This window comes from Marmota monax, unplaced genomic scaffold (genome assembly GCF_021218885.2).
Source record: "Marmota monax isolate L192 unplaced genomic scaffold, Marmota_monax_Labrador192_F-V1.1 WCK01_AAM20220418_F8-fsc00133, whole genome shotgun sequence".
Taxonomy (NCBI): Eukaryota; Metazoa; Chordata; class Mammalia; order Rodentia; family Sciuridae; genus Marmota; species Marmota monax.
Window position 1 is genome coordinate 1,860,870 of NW_026694821.1, and position 20,660 is coordinate 1,881,529.

Genomic DNA, 20,660 nt, shown 5'->3' on the forward strand with positions numbered 1-20,660 from the left:
CCCCCAAAAAAGAAAATTTGGACCTGCAGACCTGGGAAGGCCAGCTGACACGGGAAGACACCACAAGCTTTTGTTCAGGTCCATGAGAGCCAACACTTATTTTCCTCCTATTTTTTTTTCCTATTTTGTGGGTTTAAAATTCTTGTCTTCCTACATTTTTTTATCTTTCTACATCTTGTTTATCTTTTTTTCTTTTTAACTTTCTATACTTCTGTCTTTAAAGTTTTTCACTTTTTGATCTTCTTTATCTAAGTATCTTTTATCCTATTATCTTCCCATTTTTTTTTAAGTAATGCCTTTAAGATTAACTAGGCTTCGAATGATGCAATAAAGCAATCTTTTTTCCGCCATGAAGGTATCTCGACCACCTTCAATTTAACCTTTTAATTATCATCTATACTGTACTTTTAAATGTACTTTTTCACCACCTACAACTTCACTCTTTTAAACGAGGCTTAGATTCTGTTTAAATCGCTTCAATGTTAGTTTACATGGCTGCCCTTCAACCAAAGGCTTTTTTTTTTTTAACTCCATTGAGAAACTTTGTCTCAATCTGCCATGTACAAATACTTTTTTTTTTCTTTCTTCCTTTCTCAAGCTTTTAAAGTAAGTCTAGTTTCCTCAAAATATTTTTAAACGGCATTTTACAACTTTTTACTTTACCACACAGAGATTATCTCATCTAGATAACATTTCTTTTTCCTTTAACCTTTTATATTAAAATATATTTCCACATCTTGAATCTTTTTCTCTCTTTTTTAACCGTTAACCCTTTTTATAAATTCACATTTTGAAACAACTCTTATAAAATTTCTGATTTAGACAAATTACTCCACTTTAATAAGATGAAAGACTTTCATGTTTTTTATGATACTATAATACTATAATTGAAACCCAACTGAAAATTTTTTTACTCTTTGTATATAAATTACACATGATAGAATCTTAACACTTAGTAACCTTGTTTCAGCAAAGACACAGACACAAAGCAATATTAAACATTTTTCCATTTACCAATTTATGAAAACACACATAATGTTTAAATATATTACCTTATGGGACTTAATAAGTAAAGAGTACTTGATTTCACATTTAGTGGTTGATATTTTAACACTTCAGCTTTGTAAATTCATTAGATGTCTGTAAAAACAAAGATCTTAGACAAATGTAGTAAACAGAATTAGCCATCTCTTTCTTGTTGAAGAAAAATCCTTCTATAGGATACCATGATGGTCCCATTGATATACTTAATAACTCGTCTTTAAAAAGCCATGTGCTACATTTTTGTATTGTATCAACATATGTCCTAACTGTTCTTGGTCTTACTGGGGTGCCTCTTTCCTCTAACAATTTCTCTTCCTCGGGGGTGAACAACTTCAAACTTTGAGCCAACCATTTTCCCCAGTTTGCCTGAGAAAGTTCTAGGAACAGGCAACTTGAAATAAAAACAAAATAAATCAAAACAATAACACATTGTTTTTTGAATTGGTGACCCATTCTTTCTCTCTTCCTCAAGGGTGAGAAATTTCACTTACCTCTAAGCTTCAGAAGTTCCCCGCACGGGCCGCCAAATGCCACAGTCTGGCTGGGCACAAATGCCGCAGTCTGGCTGGGCACACAATCACGAGCCACCACACAGCTTGTAGATTCAAACAGCAACTCTTTATTCCCGAACTCACACCAGCCATCTACAATCACATTCTGGGGAAATCCACGTTCTCTGCCCAAATCCACGTTCTCTGCCCAAATCCACGTTCTCTGCCCAAATCCACCTCCACTGGGCTTCTATCTCCAAAATATACTGTCTGAATCCCGTGAGAACTCAAGGGGAACTCAGGCAGCAGGATACGCCCTATTCCCAGCAGGAATAATCTTAAACCTTAAACCTGGAACCTAAACTGGGAACGCCCTAAACAAGATTATCTTAAAACCGGGAACACCCTAATCTGCCTTGGTCCTTGAGCAAGGTTAAGTACATTCAATGTCACTGCAACATGGGGTACGCTGGCAAGGAAATTGTCATACTTACTTGGCTAATGGCTCCCAGCAACCAGTGATGGAGAACCAGAAGCAGGTGAGCCTCACAGACTTTAAAACCCAGCACTCAAGATCCTCTCAGGCCCTGCCTGAATGAAGGTGATTTGTCCCTATTCTCACTGCCTTCCAGAAGAAATCAAATTCTCTTCAGGAAGAGATAAGGCCTTTCTTCAGACACTTTGTCCAGCATTCAATAAAATCTAGTATATGTGCCAAAAGACATAATCAAATCAAAGGGTTTTTCCCTTCAGCTACTAGAGTTACCAGGTATAGATTTTTAAATAACTGTGAACAAAACATTCAAGAAGTTAAGGGGGAAAATAGAGAATTCACCAGAGAATTAGAAAATATAAAAAAGAACCAAATGGAAATTCTAGAACCAAAAGGTCATTCATTGCTAACTGAAGTGAAGAACTACATAGAGAGTTTTGCAGTAGATCAGATACAGTAGAAGAAAAAATACGTGAACTGGAAGTTCATATTTTCTAAATCTGACAAAAATATCCAGAAAGAAGCATGGAGAATACAAGAATGAAAAATTCAGAAAAGAGAAGGTAAAACTTGAAACTGCAAAACATCTCACTTACATTGACCTGAAGTCCTAGAATAAAATAAAGTAGCAATGGGGCAAAAGTAGTAGCAACATTTACAAATGCTGACAGAGCAATTTCCAAAATTGTGCAAAGTCATTCGGGAAACTCTGTGAATCCTAAACAGGATAAACAAAAGGAAAACTTACTGCATTTAAACACATAATGGTACATTGCTGAAAGCAAAGACAGCATTTTATAAGCTGTCATGGGAAAAGAAGTTGACTACTCCACAGAAACAAAGAAAATTTGAAGACAGTGAAATGATATTACTGTGTGGGAGGAAGAAATTTGGGCTGGTGCTCCAGAGCATTGATTCAGGATGAAGCAGATTTGGTTTGATTCCATCTCTGGGACTTTGCCATAGTGACATCACTGCTTCTATTTTTCTCATTTGTAAAATGGAGATAAGATTTAAGGTGGCCAGTCGTCTCAATTTGCCCTGGACAAAGGGGTTTCTAGAAATACAAAATTTTTAGTAAAAAAAGAGTTAAAAAAGAACTGCATAATCTGGATTGGTTGGTGACTCTAACAACCAAGGATTCTTCCAGGATTCAAAGAGACAATGCGTATGAAGCATTACATGGTGCTTAGTCCCCAAATATGTACTAACTTTGTGTCATAAGTTAATAGAGGCAAATAGTAAGCATTAAACCTAATCGTCCCTGCACTATTATCTGAGTTTTTATGGTCAAAAGAACGTTTTTTCCTTTAATTAGTGGAGTAAGAGCAGACATTAAAATGGTAATAAATATGACATTCATTACTGTATTTTTTTTCAGGAAAAAACGATTATAATGCATTCTTCAGGAAGGGCAACATTTATCTCCCAGGTTTCTTTGATTTCCATATTGTGAGTCTTTCCTTCCCATGGGAAAGGTCCCAATTAAAGTAGGAAAGCAGCTTGAATGAGATCGAATCTCCATCCATATTCTCAACGTAATTGTACCTACAGAGTTTTACCTTGAGACTTGCCAACAACCATGATCCAGCCCATTCTCTTCCTCACCCTTCTCCCCCTGTCACTACACACAGTGCCAAACGCCCTCTGCTCCCTCACAGAAATGTCAGGCAGGCAAGACCTCACTTGTCTCGCCTCAAGAGCAGAAAGCTGTCCTTTCTTTCTCCCCTTTTAGGAACCCACTTTATAACACAGGATTTGATGCAATTAAAAAGTAATCGAGACTTCCCTTCCTCATTTGGTCATCCTGAGTCCAGGTTTTATACTTGATACCCACAGGAGGATTAAAAAGCACAATTCAGTTCATTATTTACCCTTCCCCCGGTATCTCGCTTTGCAATCTACGCTTGTAGTTTCTTTTGGAGGAGAGAATGAGAGCGGGGGAGGAGAGGGCAGAGGTTACAGCAATCAATTCTCTCTGCCCGGGGTGCTGCAAGGACTTGGCTCCTGGCTCTGAGCCTTTGGGTATCATGGAACAAGAGCCAGCCAACCTGCTGAAGTTGTACTTCCTGCAAACAGCCATGCAGGAAAGTTCTGGCAGGGGTGTGCTGGAGTTCCCTCTCGCAGGATCATAAAGGACGATCGCACACATTGCTGCTTGACTCCACAAAAACTAGTGTCGAAGTGTTAGCTTGAAAATGGTCAAGGTGAGAGTATTTACACCTGAAGCTGACAAACAGTTCAAATCCGTGTCTCTGACAAACAGTACAAATCCTTCAGGCCACTGGTTCTGAAATTTTGTCTCTCCAAAGACAGTCTAAATGTTCTGGCGCTGTTCCTCCTTTTCAAGATAAACCCCAGGGTTATAGTTCGGATATGAAACCTCCCCCAAAGACCCAGGTATTGAAAGCTTGGTAGCCAGCCTGTAGTTCTATTGGGAGTAGTGAAACTTTGGGAAGGTTGGATCTAGTCAAGGAAGACATGCCCTACAAGGAGATAATGGGACCCTAGACCCTTCCTGTCTCTTTCCTTCTGCTTCCCAGCTACCATGAGGTGAGCAGCTTTGCTTCACCATGTACTTCCTGCCATGATGTGCTGCCTCAGCACAGACCCCAAAGCAATAGGCTGACTATGAACAGAAAGCCTGGAAAGTTGGGCCACAGTGAACCTTTCCTCTTGTTAAGTTGATTATCTCAGGTATTTTGTCATAGTGTTGGAAAGCTGCCATTCCACCAAGAAATATCGGTAGAAATGGATAGACTATTGTGGTAGAGCAAAATGGGAACTTAACAATATAAGAGCTGACAGGCTGTGGTTTTGCACACTGACACACAGAAGCTCTGCTTACTGACATTTAACTATAGAGACCTGCAGTGGTTAAAAGGCACCTATAATAGATAACCATGGTAGCAGAAGTAGGAAACAATTTGACAGAGACAGAACAATCCCCCTTTAGGTTTAATGAAGTAAAAGTCCCTAAGCCAAATGAGCTAAGAGTCCCTAGGCTGTTGATAAGTTGTACCCATATAAAGAATGTAAGATGCACACTCTAATAGAATTGCACCAACTCTCTTGCCTTGATGTATCCCAAACTTACTTATGTATAATAGTAAAAGCCCTGTTGTGCTCAGGGCTCAGACTTTGGGAATTATCCCTCTTGGACATGGCACCACTAATAAATTGTTGCTTCCAGATCTCGATGTCCTGACCCTCATTTTCTGCTACACTATAAGGTCCCTAAATTATCTGAAACTGTGGCTCAGGGAATCAGGCCAGATTTCAAATAATGGCTGAAAGGTGAGGAAGGCCTGTCACCTGCTTCCATTCCTGCCTACACCCCATCCCCACCCTGAGTTCTGGTATAATTGGCGATGACAATGTTTCAAGACCATGCCATCTCCTGCAGGAGATCCTTCTATTTGTATCAGAGCATGCTTAGGTGCTCCACAGCTGGTCTGTTCAGGTAAACTCCAGGGGAGACAGGGTATTTGGATTCAACTGTATTACTGACCCATTGCTTAAAGGGCCTCCAAAAACCGCTAAATGTCCCCAGGTCCAGGTATTTAGAATACAGACCAGGCCTAATGGCAAGACATCTTCATGAAGCCAGTTGATGGAATAAAACAGGACACACACTCTTTACTGCCAAACCAAAATCGGTGCCAGCTAACAAAAGGGCGATGTTTGAACACGAGTTTACAACTTTACATTGCTCCTTCCCACCTCCCAGGTCTCTGTTCCACTCCACTCTCTACCTTATTTATTTACTTTTTGGCTCTGTTTAACATTCCCACAAGTGATTTTGTGAGTCTTTGGTTACACTTTCAGACTAAAACAACAAAAAGTTACTGTTTAAAAAGCAAACCCCTGTTCTCTTTGTTCCAAAAATACCATTAATTTTTAAAACCTATTCTCCATGGGTGGATAATTCTTTAAATTTTAGACTTCTTAGCATTTACTCACTTTCCATTTAATGAAATGGTTCTCTTTTAAATTTCAATAGATTATTAAAAACCACTCAACAGCTAAGAGAAAATTATGCATTGTTTCCTAGCTGTTATACTTCAATAAATAGATCTGCTAGCCAATTTATATTTTAAATAATACAATAAATTAGCTCACAGAGTATTAACTAAGTGCATATTTGGGTAGCTTAATTTAGAAGCATTCTTCTTATGCTAATTGGTCTTCTCTAATGAAATAGAACCACATGAACTAAGAAAGACTCCTGGCAAATAATCAGAGTAAAATTTGGAATTGCTATTGTTTATTATTTCCTTTGTTTTCAGGAAGCAAGCTGGGTAAATTTTTTTTTTAAGCAAAGGAAACAAAACAAAACCCAAGAATCCAATTTTTTTTTTTTTAAAGGAGAGGATGCTCCTCAGTTCTGGTAACTTCTACAATCACTTCCATGAATTTGTGTTCCAGAATTGTTCTCGTTTTTTCCCTCCTTTGGAACACAGAAAGGAAATACTCTTTGGTGGATGTAAAAATGCAACCTCTATTTAGAGGGAGGTGTTCTAGCTGCATGTCTATTTTCTCAGCATGTCTATTTCCTAGAACACAGTCTGGTGTGTGCACATGGTGAGTAGCCATGACACAGTTAGATGTAGTACTAACACACACATGTAAGCATGCACACACACACACACACACATACACAGCTTGCATACACGCACTCAGAAGCATAGGATAGTGGCTTCTACTGCAGAAGCCCCTTGGATTTTAATTCCCTGAGCACTGACTTGGAGCCAGGAGCCCTGGAAATAGATGTGTGGCAGAGAAAAATGATACATTGTTCTTGTCCTCAACCAGCTCAGTATCAAATAGCAAGGAATACAGTTAAAGAATTAAATTATGAGCCTGGCATAGCTCAGGAGGCTAAGGCAGGAGGATCGTGGGTTCAAAGCCATCTTCAGCAAAAGCGAGGTGCTAAGCATCTCAGTGAGATCCTGTCTCTAAATAGACTACAAAAAAATAGGGCTGGGAATGAGGCTGAGTGGTCGAGTGCCCCTGAGTTCAATCCCGGGACCCACCCCCTCCAAAGAATTAAATTATGCAGCCCCAGTCATGCAATTGAACCTAGTTAGAGCTGCAGAGAAGATAATCTTGGGGGCAGGAGCATAGTGGGCTTCCCAGAAGGGGTGCTGGGGCTTAGTTTTGAAAGGCAAATGGGTGTCTTCTGAGCAGAAAAAAAAAGACCTTCAGAGGCAAGGGAGGGGAATGGGAGTGAATTGTTGTTTTGGGTAAAAACTTTGTGTGATGGGTAAAAACTGGGGGGGGGGGGGGTTGCCTTTTTCCTTAGGATTCTAATTGGAAAGGAGGGAGAGTAAGAGTTCAGATGGGGAAATGGAGCAGAAGCCAGATCAAATAAATATCTCACTAACCCATGTTCAATTCAAACTTCATGCTGCAGCTGTCAAACCTTTGGAAGAGGCTTTAAACAAGGAAAGACACATGACCAGACTTGCCTTTTGGAAAAAAAAAAAAAACAGAAAGGAGGGTGAATTGAGGAGGAGGGAGGCTAGTGAAGACCCCCTGAAGAGGCTACTGGAAAAGGGAACAAACTAAACAGCAGCGACTTAACATACATATTCAGAATGTTCTTGAACAGCATCTTTCAAAACACCACGAAGCATAAACGATTTCATTTTGGAATTTACAGCATGGGTCAGCCCTCATGTTTTTTTAATGTCCCCAAAATGCTGCACTATGTTTATTGGTTTGTATAAATGCAGTGTTTTTCTTTTTAAGTAGTTCTTTGTGGTTTCTATGAGGAGCATTAGGAAATGAATGAAATCAGGCTGAGGAGAAGGATACTATAAAGCAGATGTGACAAATTCCAGCTGAGGAGCTGGGTGGGAAGTGTTTACCAATGACTATTCTTAATTTTTTAGTGAAACTCATGGCAAAGGAACTGGCGTCACTTTTCTTCCCTGTTTCCATAGATGAGTGATGGAAGTGAGAGATATTCTGCTAGAGAAAGATTCAGATTGTTTTCCCTCTGGTCTGGGGCTTGTCTGCAAATCCAAGGCATACACTGAAATCTGTTGATTGTATTAGTTGCTTCTTATTACTGAGCCAATATTAGCAGAGTTGAATTGCAAAGATGCTACAGGAATACATTTCTGACATTTTATAAAGCTAGATGATTTGGTAGCCAACTTTGGCACCGGACATCCAGAAAGAAAAAAAAAATGCACCTGTACCCACATAGCACCACCAAGATATGGGCATGACATGTCCACACCACCATCACTGTGTGTGGATGCTGGAGCCCTTTGATTTGATGGTATCAGAAAAGAAGACAGGAGAAGTGAGAGAAAGAGAAAGCACACCATGAATGTAAAGATATGGGAAAGGACATTAAGCCTCCTTTCGATTTAACAAGCTCAGGTGCAAGATAACAAGAGACAAGTCAAGTGTTTGCTGAGATCTAGGGATAACCAGAACTCTTAGGCATTCCTGCAAAGATAAAATCAATTTGAAAAACAGACATTATCTAGTGACACTATACCAAGCACAAGGAGATGAGTGCAAGAATGTTTGCAGCCCCACTATTTGCAGTAGCAAGAAGTTAGAGACAACCTACATGTCCATCAGCAGTAGAATGGGTGAATAATATAATCACATCATGAATTACCATGCAGCAATGAGAAAGAACAAAGCCCAATTGAGCTTATCAGTATGGGTGAATCTCACAAAACAGTGTTGAATAGCGTAAGTATGTTATTGCAAAATACATACAAAATAATTCATTTTATATAAAATTAACACAAAAAGTAAAATGCTGCAATATATATGTCATATAACTATTAATATTAGAAAGGGATGGGGAGGAAAAGATGAACTACTGTTAGGTTTTATTTCTTAAACTGGCTGATAATTACAAAGACCTTCATTTATCATTGTTTGACCTTATAACTATTCTTTGTTATGTATTCAATATTTAGTTTAAAAAAAAGAAAAGGAAAGGAAAACTGCCTGTTGGTGCTGCCAAACTCACAAAAATGAGTCTTTAAGAGCTTTAACATGTTCTCTGTCGAGCTTTTTTTTCTTTTCTCCAACATAGATGATGAGACAGGGCCTATGGTTCCAACCAGCAGGTAGGCAGGATGGAGATGCCACTGAACTGAAACAAAGGCAAAGTAGGAAGTCCCCCTGGGCCAGCAGCTCCAGCACAACAGACCTGGTGCCAGAAGCCAGACCCTGGGACCCTGGTTGCTGTGTAAAAAAAAACAAATATCAGGAACAAAAATAAATACTGCATCTCCAAGCCTGACAGCAGAAGAGTGGTAAGTGGCCAGATATTGAGGTCTTTTATTTTGACAGTTTGTTTTTAACGCTCTAAATCTAATCTCTTGTGTTTCTCTTCTTCTCTGTTTCCCTATGTTAGAAGCTCAGTACACACACACACACACACACACACACCACACCAAAAAAAAAAAAACCCACAAAACTTAGAGGCTAGATGCACTTTGTTTACTGGCAACAGGGAAATTTGGGATGACTGTTAAACTAGAAGGGACTCACCGTCATGCAGCAAAATGTGGAACACCTCCCCAGCCCTCCCTATGCCCTCTACTTCTCAGCAAGACTGTTTCCCTGTTGTGGTGAAGTTAAAACTAGGCACAATTACAGTTGCTCCATGCCTACTTGATAAAATGCTACAGGCCTCATTATCCTATTTGAATTTTTAAAAATTTTGGCAGTGCTGGGGATTGAACCCAGGGCCTCTCACATGCTAGGCAAATGCTCTACCACTGAGCCATATCCCCAGCTCTTCATTATTTGAACTTTTAGTAAAAAATGTCTCTTGAGGACTCTGTGAACATAGAGAGACTTTCTTACCCTGTGAAGATAAAACAATGCTAGGAGAGGTCCTCAAAAGCAAGAGGAACAAATATTTATGACACACTATAAGTGCCAGGTAGAGAGGCAAGTGGTTTATAAGCACCATCCCAACTCGTCCTTATAATTGCTCCTCCTGTGAGAGCTGTGAGTGTGGAAGGTACTATTTCCCCATCTACAGGTGACAATGTTCTTGGAGAGTTTAAGTAAGTTGTTGTTATGGTTTGGATGTGAGGTGTCCCCCAATAGCTGATGTGTGAGACAATTCAAGAAGGTTCAGAGGAGAAATGATTGGGTTCTAAGAGCCTTAACCCTATCAGTGAATTAATCCCCAGATGGGATTAACTGAGTGGTAACTGAAGGCAGGTAGGATAAGTATGGCTGGAGGAGGTGGGCACTGGGATCGTGGCTATGGAGTATGTATTTCGTATCTGGCAAGTGGAGTCTCTCTCTATGCTTCCTGATCATCATGGGAGCTGCTTCTATTTACCACACTCTTCCACAGTGATGTTCTGCCTCACCTTTAGCCCCAGGAATGGAGCCAGCTGTCTATGGACTGAGATCTCTGAAACCATGAGCCTCCAAATAAACCTTCCCTCCTCTAAAGTTTTGTCAGATCTTTTAGTCACAGCAGTGAAAAAGCTGACTGAAACAGTTGCTCAAAGTCACACAGTTCATAGGTGGTGGAGCAGGGACCCAAGTGCGGCACAACACAATAGCTATTCTCTCAACCCTACAGTACAATGTCAATAGAATATAGTGATAGTATCACCAGGGTAATAAACTAAGGACAAAATTCAAGTCTACCTGATAGTTTAGCTCATAACTTCTATAGGGGATCACCCAAGATGGTCTGTAGTTTGGGTTGGAGAGAGTCTATAAATTTTTTCAATAATTCAGAGTAGTTTAATGCACTGATTCTGTGTGTGTGTGTGTGCGCGCACACACACGCTATGTTTGTCTGGTGCAGTCTATGGACACTTTCTCATAATAACATTTGAAATCATACAACACACACACACATACACACACACACAGTTGTCTCTCCATCCTTCAGCATTTGCAGGGGATTGGCTAGAGAACCCACCCATGGGTACCAAAATCCAGGGATGCTCAAATCCCTTATATAAAATGGCATGGTATTTGCATATAACTTAAGAACATCCTCCTGTATACTTCAAAACATCTGTAGATTATTTATATGCTTAATACAATATAAATGCTATGTAAATAATCATTAGAGTGTATTGTCTACGGACTAAAAACAAGGGAAAAAAAGTTTGTACATGTTCAATACAGACCATCATGGGTCTCGTACATTTTCAATCTGCAGTAGGTTGAACCCACAGATAGAGAACCTGTGGATAGAAAGGGCTGAATACACGTATATATTAGATTATAAATGAAGCTGTTATTTTGAAACAACCAACACAGTAAAATATAAATCTGTAACACAGCTTGTGTGTGTGTGTGTGTGTGTGTATATACTTCTATAAGAGCAATCAGTAGGTTGATCATCACTATGGTGATGATCATAAAAATTTATTTCAAGATATCTATGACAGCATATGTGACACTGTATTTGATGTAAAAATATCTCTACTTTCTATTGGCAACAAACTCAAAGGTCCAGATGCCACTGTGATTTGTTGCCTACGTTCAACATGGAAGGAAAGGCTATATTTCATAATTCAAAATGGAAGGAAATGCTATTTTGGTAAAAGGTTAGCAAAAATGAAGATGTGAATTTTTCCCCTTGTAAGTTTACTAACCCTTTGAATTCTAACCAGAGAATGCTTACCCCAGATTAAGAACGCTTATTAAATAAGGGACTAAAAACAAGGAAAAAAAGTTTGTACATGTTCAATACAGACCATCATGGGTCTAGTACTTTTTCAATTTTCAGTAGGTTGAAGAATTCAGCTGGGATCTTGGCTGGAGCTAAAGAATTACCAATGGGAATGAAATTTGTTCATGATAAGACTTTACACTGAACTTTTGTTTTTAATTTGACATCAATCCATTTTAGTAGTTGATCAGTAATTGATATCCAGGAATGAGTTTACTGAGGCTGTTGGATGGCACCTTTGCTGAGAACCACCACTCTGGTGGTACTGAAAGCTGACACAACAGAATTGCTCTGTTGGAGGGTGACAGACACACTGATACCTGGTAAGAGCAAATTTTAGTACAGCATGAAACTGCTGAGAAAACAAAGCTAATGCTTTGAATAGACCAAAGAGTTTTTCTACAAGGCTAAGTTACCAGTGGTCTACCAGGGATTTGAGAAAACGAAGACCACTGATAAACTGACCATGGATGGCAGGGACTGAGGTCCACCATTTAGCTTAAGATTTGGGCTGAGGATTTCAGGGATCTGGAGCTGTGGACATCACTTTCTAAATGTGATGCTTCAAGATCAGTGGCTACTCTATTAAGAGCAGAACTATGTTCTCCGTTTCCTGTTGGCTCTGTAAGTAAGTAAAATCAATCAAGATTTTGTGTGGTCTTTAGGAATTTGAATAGAAGTTTATCCACACCACACATAAGCCACATGGGTTTCCTAGAAGATGGAGGCCATGTCAGTGTCAACAGAAGTTCAAAAGACAGCATAGTACAGAGTGTTCAATCTAGCTGCATATTAGAACCCTAAAGAACCTTAAATACCAATGCTCTAGTTGCAGGACAGGAGGCCTGGGAATCCACATCTGCAAGGGTTGAGACACAATGGTTTAGGGAAAAGTAGTGGATTAATGAGGGTTCCAAATTCTTTGCCATTCTTGCCCCCAAGAGGAGTCTGGCCTTACTCTGTGATTTGCTTCGATCAAGACACTGCAATGAAAATAACATTCTGGAGCTTTTGAGTGCAGGCTTAAAAGGGACTGGCATCTTCTGCTTCTCAGTTTGGGAGACCAGCCATCATGCTGTAAAGAAGTCCAGGTCCTCTCATGACATAAGAGACTACAGGGAGAGAGCACTGGAGAAGAGAGGACCAGCACGGATGCCCAGCTCCAGCCAACCTCCAAGCTGAATGCAGTCACCCTTTACGAATCGGAACTACCCAGCTGAGCCCATTCAAGCCACAGAATTGTGAGAAATAATAAACTGTTAATTTCAGGCCACTAAGTTTTTCAGTGGTTTGTTATTCCACAATCAATAAATGGGAAAGGAACATATTTACAGACAATTCTTGGTTCTTTTTCCTGAAAGATAGGAAATTTCTACCTTGTTAAAAATCAAGGCCTTGATCCATCTTTTTAATGCAGTAAGACAGAATCACACTGAATTGCTTGATCTTGTGTCATGTGAAGGAGGATAGATTTCTCACCCGACCTTAGGCATATCACTAGCTCCTGTCTCCCTGCCATCCCTGAGTATATGGATTACATCATCTGTGTGGCCTTCCTGGTAAAAAGACCAGCTCCTGAGATGCAGTGAACAGATAGCCCCCAGCTATCAGCCCCATGCAGGGTAGTCTCAGCTGCAGAGAATGGCCCCTGACATCATTCTGGGACAGCCTTTATTTGGTGACCAAGTGGGTGCATGTGTAAGGCCTGGCTGTGGTGGCCCAAAGTGGGACATTCTATTGGAAGATACTCTTCCCAGAATTCTCCCTGCATCATGATTCTCTCTTTCTCCCCTAGTCCAATCCTAGTTCCCCATTCCTTCCACTGGTGACAATCCCTGATAATCAACCTGCATCCCAAACCTTGCCTCAATGCCTGCTTTTGGAGAACCCTACCGTGAAGCTCTAGTTGGGAGGTGGGGCATGGTTGGATTGTTATGTTCCAGTTCCCTGTTCACTGATTCCCGTCAATGGACAGAAGGAATTTCTCTAGGTCTGGGAGACGGAGATGTGGACAGGGTAAATTAGGATACCTCTCTTCACAGAAAGTGACAGAGCTCGGAGGAGGGAAATGAAGACTGTTTAACAATAGCTGTAACAAAGCCAAACCACTTTTCCAGGGAACTAACTGTATTTGGTGATCATTGTCTCAAATTTCTGTAATAGACACTTTCCTCCATCAGATATTATTTTTATGACTTCTCATCCCTGTGGACCAGGCAAACGCCAGGGTTGCATTTCTTGCTCTTTGCTTCCTCCCATCATGTCAGCACGTTCAAGGGCTTCTGAAGACTTTCCTGGAGCCATTATTTCATGAAGTTTAAAATTTAAAAAAAAAATGAGTTGTTAAAAAGAAATCCAAGACAAGCAGGTGGCTCACTGTCTGTGATGCCCTTCGTGGATTGTCTGTGAGAAAGTTCAAGTCCTGGCCTGACAGTCCCTTCCTCTCAAAGGGCTGTGCTCATTCTTCCCTATGTTTTTGCATTGTGTGTAGTGTAGGGAACACACTGGAGCAAATGTCATTTTAGAAAGCTGTGTCTACCGTCACTCTGTCTGCATATTGTGCTTCTCCCAACTTCTTCCTGTAAGCAGAGCTATTCTTGCCTCTAGAGAACAAAGCAGCCTGTGTGGGCACTGCACCACACACCCCTTCTGCTGGCCACCACTGCCAGGTACTCACCCCAAGGGCAGGTATGTGGCCTAGGCATAGCCAACTGGAGCGTTCTGGCTCCTCCCTCCTTCGCTGCTCTCATAGGTACTTAGAGATACTGTGGTGCAATGGAAGGATCGAGATTTAGATTATCCAGTTATAGATACTATTCCTATTTGACGCCTTAGGCAACTTTCTTAGGTGAACCTTCTTTTTCCTCATTTATAAATTAGTTAATACCATGCCATAAATTACATGGTAGCTATTAGGGTTTCATGAGCTCAACACACACATAGAAGCATGTGGCAGACCACAGCCCAAGGCTTCACAAAGGATGAATAATTGGTAGCTGTCCTTAGCATCTCCTCTGAATCCCTGCCAAGTAACTGTCCTCATTCAGAGTTGACAGAACCAGTAACCAACCCACAGCCAGTAGATGGCAAAATTGAACTCACACTGGGCTCTTTAACCAACTGCCTCCATGACTATTCCCCAGAACAGATAAGCTCCAAGCACACTGTGCTCCTTAGGTTTTTCTAAAAGTAGGTTCTAGCTGAGGGTCGGATTCCTGCAGGAAAACAGCGTCTGGGGAGAAGCCCCTTGGGAAAGGGTGGCAGACCCTAGGTCTGGGGGCCCTATGTGGCAAACTTGGGTCAGGGTCAGGGTCAGGCTGGGGTCAGTGTGTAAGACTTGGTGTAGCACTTGTGCTTTAGGGCCTGGAGGTTCTCACTATGGCTGAGGAGAGGATCAGGGATACCAGCATATGGTTCTCTCCTGGAGGATCCCCAGCTTTTAAGGTGGTACGGATACAGTAAGCACCATCTCTCCAACAGGGAATCCATACTCACAGCTTTGACACTCCAAAGCTACGATCATGTTAGGGTCTGAGAATGCAGCGGATGGACAATCTTCTCCCAGTGAAATTCCTAACCTAACATCCTGTTTCCAGGGTCTCTGGTTCTAAATTTATTCTATTGCTTCCATTGTAAACTTCCCAAACAACAGTTGTGAAAATGTGCTTAAAAAACCTTCTGTAGCTCCCCAGTAGTGACAATGGAACATGCACCCCTGAGGCCACCATCCCTCTGATCCCCACGATCCCTTTCTGGGGTGCTTTTCCAGCTCCCCTAAGCTCCCTGCTGTGAACCAGAGGATGTGCCCTGTCCTGCCCTGTGCTCTCATCCATGACTCCGCCCACCCTCTTCTCTGCTCATTTTGCAATTCCAGCATGCATTCTTTCATTATAGCACAGGTTCTTAGATAAAGCCATAACTCTCTCAGCACCAGATGAGCCTGGCCATACCACCAACTACGCTCTAGCATCTTTTTAAAAAAATCTGATATTCTGTGTCTGTAGTGGGTGGTCACCCAGGATGGGACTCAGAGCTGACCCTGGATATGAAATTTATTACTTCTCATGTCTGATTTAATTGGAGCTGACACATACACAGGCTCCGATTCCACCTGTCCCAGGGTACTGCTGTGATTCTGCCATTCCAGTGGCAGGTATACTTAGGAAGCAGAGAAAGAGGGATAGAGGAATCTCATCTCAGCAGGGACCTGAAATAGGAAGGAGACTTTGAGAAAGTCACTTAACCTCTGGGCCTCAGAGTCCTCACCTGGGAAATGAGATCAGAGATTTGTTCTAACTGTCAAATTCTACCTCACTGAGATAATCCATCCCGTAACTACTGAATAAACCTGAATCAATACTGCCACTGAAAACCTAAAACACAAGTCCCCATGGCTCATCAGGGAAATTGGATTTGTGTTGTTCTTGTGGGGTTTTTTTTTTTTGTTGTTGTTGTTATTTGTTTTGTTTGTTTATTTGTTTTGGCAACTATGCGGACATCCTGGTATGGTTAACAATACAGAGCTGGCATGAGCCAAGAACACAATGCCAACCAGCTGTTGGCTTCTGTTTTCCAGGCCGTGTAAGGCTGGACTAGATAACTAGGAGGCTACTACAGTGGGGGTGGAGGGTTGTAGATTTGTTGTCAATTTATGCAAAACTCCTGATGGCAGAAGCAAGAAGAAGGAAAACTGATCAGTGACTCCAACCCTTATTTCAATAAAAATATTTTCAGTAAAATAAAGACAAAATTGGAAATGACCCTGTTGCTTTCTTTGGGACATTTAGCTTAATAAGGGTTAAGCCAGAAACATGCTTTTAAAGAAATTCATCCAATGTGGCCATAGTACTGATTAAAATGTCTTATTCCTAACTGTGGAGTCAAAATATCTTTGGGGCTGATACAAGGATTCAATGACCTAGGTACAAAAATGGTCTGATTTCTAAAGCAGTGTGAGAACATCGACGCAGACTGGGACATTGAAATTTGGAGAAGGGCACAGGAAAGATTCCAAAAGGAGCAGGTGGGTGGCCTTGACAGTGATGGTCATGGGCTGTGAACAAGGAGAAAGGATCAGATCTCTGGGACCCAGTGATAACATCAGAAAGAGCTCAGAGTCATTGCCAGTGTGGAGGCCACCCATGATCTTGGCTCCGTTAGCCTGAGAGTTGCCTTTCAGATATATCCTCTCTGTGGATAGGAATATAAATAGATACATGTACACATATACGTAAGTGTAGAGGGAATTATGACCTTGCTGAAGACCATTCTACTCTTCCACGTTTCTTGTTAACTGAGCACCTCTGAGCATTCATGAAATAAAAGTTATTAATAAAATAAAAGTTATTAATAAAAGTTTCATTAGAAGTTATTTTAGAGATAATTCAGTCTGAATCCTGCATTTTACAAACAGGCTCAAAGAGTCTTTAGCTCCAGATTACACTACAGGGCAGGCTCTGATTCTTAGAATGGTACCCATTCCAAAGACTCACTACCTTCCAGGCTAGAACCCACAGGTGAAACTAGATTCTTCGGATCTCTGAAGCCTGATTGGAGCTGCACTTGGCCTCCTGGGGCATCGTTCAACTCGAAGAGGTAGGGAAATGGCTCCTGCTCTGGGCCCAGGTTCAACAGCACTCCTTGAAGCGGATGTCTGAGGTAACCATCCAGAGACAAGACTCCTTTCGATTAGATTTTTTAAATTAAGAGCTGTGGTGTTTGGCAGAGCATTCAGTTTATTTCTTGGCAGACACATCCACGTGCTTCTGTTTTGTGTGCTTGATGTTGAAAAGCAAGTCCATGGCTGAGGTCCGTTTTTTTCATTATCAGATGCTTGACATTTGGACAGTGTTCCGGGATCCGAGCCTTACAGAGAATGCCTTTGTTCACACGGGAGCTGTCTCTCCTCCTTCCGTCCTCCCATCACCACGCACCCACCCTGTAGTCCACCACCGCTGAGGCACTACGGGGGAGGGTCTCTGCCAACATTTTAAAATCACCTATATAAAATGCAGAGCCCTTGCTGCGTGGTAAAACACTCCCTATCACAAACATATGTGGGCCCTGCTTCTTTTGTTACCCATTTTTTTGGCAGTCAGAGAAGTGCCATTTCATCTCTAAATGTGTTTTGCATTCACAGAAGAGTCGCCAGGTTTAGTGTGATATTTGCCACTGGTTTCTGACTGGCGGCCAATTCCTTTTCCCACCTCCATGGCTCATGCTGCCCTGAAGCAGCAATCTGGCCTCCCAAACTGGACGTTCTGTGCAAAGAGCCAAGCACGACACGTGTGCAATGCTAGGCACTGGAGTGTGGCGTGAGGCTGATCCGGGACCTAAAATAACAGGTGTCGGTCGCAACCCTCACAGAAGCTTGAGGGGAGCCTGTGTGTTCCAGGGAGCTCCTCATCAGGACCGGGAGGTGACATGTCCATTGGTCCTGGCAGCTCAACATTCATATTTACCCTGAATGGCCTCAATATTAACATTACAACTTGCCCTGATGGTTTGGTTTTAAATAAAATATTTTCCCAGATCATTCATATATATATATATCACTTGTAAGTGATCTAGGGTAAGAAAATAGCAAATTTATTATGTCAGGTAATGTTCTAAACTTATTAACTTAGCTGAATCCTCTCCACAGTTCTGTGCAAATACCATAGACCAGGTGGCCTCAACAAAAGGAACTTATTTTTAATGATTCTGGAGACTGGGAAATCCAAGATCAAGGTGTTAGGCAATGTAGTTCCAGGTGAGGGATCTCTTCCTGGTTCATTGCCTTCTTACTGTGTCCTCATACGGCAGAGAGACTATAAACCAGTAAGCTCTCGGGTATCTTTTCTTGAAAGGACACCAAGGACATTAAGTCAGAACCTCATCCCTGCGACCCCATTTAACCTTAGTTATCACCTGTAAATTTTTAAGTCTATTCATTAGGGGTGAGTCATATTAGGGGTGAGGACATTAGAATGGGGAAAGAGTTATGTACAGAATCCAGTCCACAGCAGGTAGGTTAAATGCATTTTTTAAAATGAATAAATGGGTTAAACCATACCGTAGACATAGCAGTAAGAGAAGAACAGAGATCTAAATGAAAGTTCAATAGAAAGTCTCCAAATTGAAGCATAAAAAGCTATAAGGGATAAAATGAAAAGGTCTAGCATTTGTGTAAACACAGTCTTCAAGAGAAAAGAGTACAGCACAAGAAATATTTGAAGAAATGTATCTGAAGATTTTTCAGACACTAACAGAAGATACCGTTTCAAGAAGTTCAAGAAACGCAAGCAGGATACATATTTATATTCACTCTTTATAAGAACAAACAGGAAAATCTCTGGAAAATGAAAATCTTAATAAATAATCAGGTGGGGAAAAAATCCCCAAACAAAAATAAAACAAAACATGGATCACCATCCAAGGAGCAGCAATAAAATGGATTGCTCACTTCTCATTAGAAACGATGCAAGTCTGAGGATAACAGAGGAATATCTTTCAAGTGTTTCACGAAAGGTGTTGCCAAGCTAAGATACTACTACACGGGAAATGTCCTCCACAATTAAAGGCAACAGAAAGACTTTTTAAGATAAAAAAAAAAAACAGAAAAAAAATGTCAACATAACATTTCTAAAATAAATGCCAATGAGATTTCTATAGGTAATAAATGCAAGAAAAACTGAAGTGCAAATAAAAGGGTAGATTTATGGGTAACTCCCAGGGGCTCCCAGTATCAAGGGCTGCAAACAGCATCTTAGCATATGTAAACTAGATATGGACTTTTCAAAGAATAATACAGAAAGCAGGAGCATTGTAGGGAAGAATCAGTGTTCTGAGATTCCTGAATTTGTCTGGAAAAGTGACAAAATTCTAATTTATATTAGGATGAAACAAGACTAGAATTTACATTGTACTGTCTAGGGTCATCACTAACCAAGATGAAAAGAAACCACAGCTAACAAGCTTATGGATGAGAAAAATGAAATGATGGAAACACTTGAGTTATAAAAGAGAATGTAATAAAGGAAAAGGAAAATACAGAGCAAACAGGACAAACAAAATAATAATAAAACAACAGAATTAGGAACAACTGGTAATTACACTGAATGTGAATGGAATAGTAGAATTAAGAAATAGTGTTAGGATCCATAAAAAAAAAAAAACACCACACCACTCTATGCTGCTTAAAAGAGACTCCCCTAAACAAAAGGTTATAGAAAGATTGAAAGGAAAAAGTTCAAAAAAAGATGTCATGTACATGGTTTCAAAAGAAAGCTCATGTAGTTGTGCTATTATCAACAAATTAGACTTTAAAGACAAGAAGCATCATTATAGATAAAAATTTTTTTTCAAAAGAATAAAGATTTAATACTAATAAAATGTAACACGTCTATAGTTGTATATAATTAATTAACAATATAAAATTAGGGGCTGGGGTTGTGGCTCAGCAGTAGATCAGTTCGATTATCGGTGCCAGGCTCTGGGTTCGATCCTCAGAACCACATAAAAATAAATAAATAAAGGTATTGTGTCCAATTACAACTAAAAATAAATAAATATTTTTAAAAAAACACAACACAAAATAAAGTAAAAATAGATATAAAAGGAGAATAGATATATCTTCAATTATAGTGAGATAGTGAGAATTGTCTTTTGTGTGTGTGTGTGTGTGTGTGTGTGTGGTGCTGGGGATTGACCCCAGGGCCTTGGGCACGAAGCAAGCACTCTACCAACTGAGCTATATCCCCGGCCCCTATAGTGAGAGATTTTTAACAGGACTCTTTGTTAACTAATAGAACAAGGAGAAGAAAAAGGAAAATAAAATCCAAGGTGGGCAGGGTTAAGAATATTAAGAATTGAACAAAAAATTGTTAGAAACTGTCCTAATAGACACATAAAGCAGTATAACCAACAACCACAAAATATACCTTTTTCATAA

At 40.5% G+C, this 20,660-nt stretch overlaps 1 protein-coding gene and 1 non-coding gene across 3 annotated transcripts in view; both read right to left on the reverse strand.

Annotated features, from left to right (window-relative positions):
* Cpvl (carboxypeptidase vitellogenic like) overlaps positions 1-20,660 on the reverse strand; it is a 132,762-nt gene that overhangs the window by 12,875 nt on the left and 99,227 nt on the right. The gene's annotated exons all lie outside the window — the stretch shown is intronic.
* On the reverse strand, positions 9,735-9,806 carry Trnaa-agc (transfer RNA alanine (anticodon AGC)). Its single transcript has one exon. It is a non-coding gene; the product is annotated as a tRNA-Ala (tRNA).